We start from the raw sequence: 5,656 nt of genomic DNA, 5'->3' as shown, positions 1-5,656 counted from the left end.
ATCCATTAGAATGTCTGGGAGTGTTTTTAAAACCAAAACAAAACCATTCATGTGATCAGACCACATAAGGATAGAACTCTTATAAACTTTACTGATGGGTGATACAAAACCACTTAAGCATACAAAACTCACTGAAATGATGTCTCAAAATCAATAATTTTTTTTTATACGCAAATCAAAATGTATATATTAACTAAAAGCATAGAAGTTCAAGTTATTTACAACAAGTTCTCGGTGGAGGCCTGATTTAAGTATTAAGCATTGATAGCCTACCGTTTCTCTTTCAACTATTAAAATGATACACACATATCTTGTTTTTGTAAATTAAGTAAATAACTAAACACCCCTTCAATTTTTGAAATTAATATATGGATGTTTAATGCATTCTTTGGCTTGTTCCATAGAGAGGCTTTGCCTGGGGATGTTTTTATTTTTTTGGGTTACCACTATGTTGGGACTTGGGAGCAATATCTTGATCAAATTCCAAGTCAAATTGAAGAGAAAAGACATCAGCCATCCATGGAAGATTTCTCAATGGGTTTTCCTGATTATGAATTTAGGGTTTTGCATAGGTTTGTATATCCTATTTGAAATTCATAACATTTTTATGTAAGGATTCTTGTGTAAGACAGAAAAATGTTAAAAGGGCCTTTCTCTTAAAAAGAACAGGGCTATGGCCTACGGGGAGGCAGAACTGTTTTTTCAAAAAAGAATATCTATTCAGTTTGACTCTGTTTTATTTTATTTTTTTTTGGGATTATACTGTAATCTCTTTAATATATATATATATATTTCAAAGCCCAAGTCTGCAACCTCTTTAATGTATTAGGGGATACTTTGTTTGTCTTTACTTTTAAACGAGTCACATCAAACTTTTTTTGTGTTTTGCATCCATCCTTTTTTCTTTTAGGTTATGTTTGGTTTGAAGGAAAATGCAGGGAACGGAAGGAAAAAGGTAGAGAAACGTTTATAAACCTTGTATAGGTTTTTTTGTCTTTTCCTACATTTTCTTTCAAACCAAACATAGCCTTATAGTTATTTTTTCCATTTTATATTAATGGTTTAATAGAATCTGTGATCTTGCTTCCACATAACACAGTAAGCTCTATATTGTGTAAATTATTTGGTCCAATACATGCATCTTCCTTTTTGCTAAGAAAGTGAAACGTCCTCATCGGTTGTGTAGGTGCTAGGTGCCTGCCCATTGAAGCCTATAGCTACTATGAGTCTATGATTGCCCGAAGCGACTCAATCCAATGCTTCCCACATAGGGTTGGAATTGGATGTAGGTCCTTGTAAAGAAAATAAAAAAATATAGTCTCCTTTCCGGCCGGTTACTGTCATGTACATGTAATCACACAAACAGATGATGTAGTTGGATTTTGCCGTTTTTCTGATCTCCGTGACCGTGAGTTTCGCCTCTATCACCACGTCCTTGGAGCATATTGCACTAAACAGTATAGAACGATGCTAGTAGCCAGCCTTAGGCCACAAGTCCCTAAAAAGGCTTCCATCACCAATCTACTCACAGTACTGGTCCTTGCGTGGGTGATAATGATATAGTCCTTTTCGGTTCACTGTATGTTTTGATGCAGTCCGGGTATCTCCTAGGCTTTTGTGCTTAGTCGTACACTAACCAATGATAGATAATTCATCAAAAAAATCAAAAATTCTATTTGGGAATACGTAGAATGCCGTATTGTCACAAGTGACTCCTTCGCCGCACCATCAAACACCTTCAGTGAGCCATCCGAGTGCCATCCGTGTGCCTTCATGGTGTCAACATGTGTGTCATGGGTGGGCTTTACTTGTATTTTGTAAGGGGGACCGCCAATGGCGTTATTGTAATTACTTAGTATGCTTTTCCATCATTTTGATGTTTCCTATTGTCACTCCCCCAAAAGCTTAACGTACTCTTTGAGGGGAGGTAGGTAGTCGAGTGAGCTCATAAGCGTGTAAAGGTTAAGCACGAGATCCCCTCGACACTGTACTGTGTGCTTGTGCTTACCACTGATTAATGCAATACAAGTAGCCTTTTGCTAATTCGTGTGCCTTCGTGTTGCCTTTGTGTGTGTGTTTGCTTTGTTTCGTAGGCTTACTCGCCCATTTCGAGTGCCGCACGGGGCCCCAACGATTACCCCCGTGACAGTATGGTGTTGGACTTTGATTCGGGACTCCAGGATGGCATTCCCCGAGTGCGGCAATGAAGCTCGATTGCTACAATTAATATTTGTTGGACCACCAACACCAATCCACCATGGCTCGACCATTTGGCCGGGGTCGCATGGTCGAACACGATTACGACCCCGGCCTCCCGGGACGACACGGGATGATGGCCGATGGGAAAGTAGCTAAAGAGTTTCCCCCATCACTCACAGTTAATTTATAACTAACGAGGAAAGAAGCATGTCGATAGTATTTTGATAAATACACAAAGGGATAACGGGCTGAACTACAGTCACACATAGTGTACATGTACGCCCATGCTTTTCTCCTATAGGCTAGCCCAACTAAATGAGGACAACCCATAAGATCATTCAATTTTAGAAGTAGTCGAAAGAGGAGAAACGAATGTGGCCTTTTTCTTTTCTTTATAGGAGGTAGGAGGTAGGCGGAAGGAAGAAATAATAATTATAATTTTTTTTTTTTACTTTTCTTTATAGGAGGAAGGAACAGGAAGAAATAAAACATAATTATAATCACTTCATGGGAACTTCTCAGTTCTCCAGATAGATAGCTTCACCTCCTATGACTGTTGATTACGCTGTATTTGATTTGTCTGGTATCATTTACTATGTCCATCTATTTCTGAGGTCATGTCTTCACCTCCTTTTATCTTCTATTGTACAGGTTGAAACTTCAAATTGCTACCAGTGTTTTAGTACAGCTTTATGTTCTGTCCCGATTGAACTTAACCACGAGAGAATTAATGAGGAGGGAGGAGCCCAGGTCCCAGTAGAGTGAGGGAGAGATCTAACTTAGAGTAAGGACTAGAGACTGAGAAGAGAAAGATTGTTTCGTCTCTCCTCCCCTCCCCCTCTCCTCTTTCTTTGTCCGAGCACGGATCTGCTGCTGAAGCACGACAAGGGAGTATTTCTGGGGATTTTCAGAGTTTGGAGAGTGAGTTCGGAGGTGCCACCGAACGACCGAAACACCGAAAAGCAAAAAATTCGGTGTTTGGAGGTTGATTCAGTGCTACTGCTACCCAACACCACCTAAATTAAACAGCATCAACAAGGGTCGGTGGTCAGCCTGTTTGAAACCAGGACCTTGATAAAAGGCCCTGGCTGCCTATACCTGCAGGTCCCAGTAAGGGAAGTCGCGCATTTAACTCACCCAGCTACTGCGCTGCTTTACCATGCGCGTGTCGGTGAGAGAGAGAGTGTAGGATACCTTCTTATCCTCCTAATTCCTACAATATAATGTGGTCCAACCCATCGCACCAGCCTGGATGTTCATTCGTGTGTGATTCTACACTGCAATATACGCAAAAATAAAACATGCTTATTCCTAAAATTCATGACGACTGTTCCCCACAAACTTCTGGTGCGAAAGATTTTTGATGAGCGGCACCAGTCACAGATAAGCGAGAGCGAGCATGCATATGGTGGAGGAATCTGGCGCTGCTGACCGGGCCGACGTTCACGGAGTCATTACTTGAAAACATTTCTGCAATTTGGGAAACAGTGGCAAAGGATAAAAGAGGGGAAAAAAGGGAAGAAATTCTAAATGAAGAGTTCAGCTTTACCTCCAACCAGAAATACACACCGATCCAAGGTCGAGCGCACAATCCCCCAGAAACAATCAATGAAACCAGTCTTGGGTCGTAATTAAGGCAGAGTGGGCATGATGGAAAAGAGGGGCACATGAAGAACTAACTAACCTGCAGAGAAGGTAAGACGTAAAGAGATTGTATTGCTTCGTTAGTAATGCACGTGCCCTGCTTCTCCATCTTGCACTTCATACACCCTGACTCTGAGCGTCCATTGCCATACATACATTTGCAATTTGCAACCATGAAACACCACTTCCAGAGGACAAACAGGCTCTTGAGCTCCGCCTACTTATAAAGAGCAAATTTGGAACACCCATCTCAGTTTTCACCTACCCTTTCTCTATCCTTCTTTTTAATTAACATGAATGGCAAAAAGAGCGTCTTAGATTGGGAGACATGAAAAGCTGTCAGGTGGGTATATATGGGACCCCACTAGTTTAGTATTTGCAACCAAACAGCTTTTCACAACTAGCGGCCGGCATAGGATCATTTCATTACAGAATTACTTAAGTACCCACTGAGAGGTGTTCATTTCTAACATACAGATCTTAGAGTAGAGACATTGGAGTACTTGTAATATATATTATCATAACTAGGTAATGGGTGTTGCAGATGCAGGGTCTGAGATTGAATGGGACATTGCATGCATCAGGAGGCTGGAGCTGGACTTTGGCATGGGGGACTTTTGACTGTGTTAATGTACCATTGCCACACAAGTAGGTCTCAACTGGGGATGTAAACAAGCCAATCTTAGCTAGCGAATCTAAGCCTTGTCCAACTCAAATTGAAACTAAAAATTAAACTGGTACCGGTTGTTGTCCTGTCCTTAGGCTCGAGATCGGCTGAGGCTGGAAAGAGGCCAAGGTGCCAGTTCAGACTTAACTTCCTCCATCTACATCGTTACCAGCAGGCCAATAGCAATCTGCCACTCCATTCTGTCCTTTTGGGAGTGCTTATTTGAAAAAAAATTAAGTATTTATTCTAATAAACTGATAAAAATCACTTATTTCAAATATAAGTGATATAAGCATTTTTAAAATGAAGTAGGGCCCAAATATAAGTAATATAAGCATTAATTTAAAAAAAAATTAAACCCAAATTTTAGACATGAATAAACATTTATTTGTCAAATAAACGCTTATTGGCCTGGTGTGATCCCTGCCTAAAGTAAGTAGTTATTAGAACAATTAAGCATTCCTAAACATAGCCTTAAAATTAGTCATATTTTCTCTATGCATGCATGATTTGACGGGTAGTTATTGGTTGGTGCAGAAATCTGGCACACACCATCTAAAAAAAAGCTTTGGCTTTTAATTTTGAAATGGGGAAGGACAACCTGGCGTGCATGGCAGATTGCGCTATTGGTCAGGTGCGGAAAATTTTCTGCACCCTGATGAGGATGTGAATTAATTCAGTGTGTACCGACTACCGAGCTCAGTCTCGTCTTGCTTGCTTGGCTCTCACATTTAATTACAAGGTTCAATTCAAACTTCATCTGAGCCCACCTAAAAATTTTTCCTATCAAGTATCAACACTCAACAGTCAACACAAAGATTGAGGGGCCCACGTCTGAACAGCATGCATCCAACAGGAACAGGACGCGTCATCAGATATGTTGCAAGTTTAATTTCAGGAATAATAATACTCCACCACCTTTACCTTTACCCACGCCCTGAAGCTTTGCGTTAAGGTCTTGGGGGTAATGGTGTAAATTAGATGGGATCGGATCAGAGAATTCAACCTGGTTTTAGAAAGCGATCACTCCATGTATACGAGTATACGCTCTTAATAATGCATGCGCTAATGAGTTCAGACCGATGGAGGCAGGCTCTGGTTCGGATAACAAGCTTGAAAATTAAGTAAAGGTTCAGCTCATGCAAT

General features: G+C 40.6%; 1 long non-coding RNA gene across 1 annotated transcript; it reads right to left on the bottom strand.

Annotated features, from left to right (window-relative positions):
• Nucleotides 1–2,625: 2,625 nt before the first annotated feature.
• On the bottom strand, nt 2,626–4,148 carry LOC148802183 (uncharacterized). Its single transcript, XR_016082202.1, has 2 exons — nt 3,749–4,148; nt 2,626–3,669 (listed from the first exon to the last, which is right to left on the bottom strand). It is a non-coding gene; the product is annotated as an uncharacterized LOC148802183 (long non-coding RNA).
• Between the last annotated feature and the right edge of the window lie 1,508 nt (nt 4,149–5,656).

The sequence above is a fragment of the Nelumbo nucifera genome, chromosome 2 (assembly GCF_055504915.1).
Source record: "Nelumbo nucifera cultivar China Antique chromosome 2, China Antique-T2T, whole genome shotgun sequence".
In the NCBI taxonomy this organism is placed as follows: domain Eukaryota; kingdom Viridiplantae; phylum Streptophyta; class Magnoliopsida; order Proteales; family Nelumbonaceae; genus Nelumbo; species Nelumbo nucifera.
The sequence above is the reverse complement of the archived record's forward strand: the minus strand, read 5'-3'. Positions and strand labels throughout refer to the sequence as shown.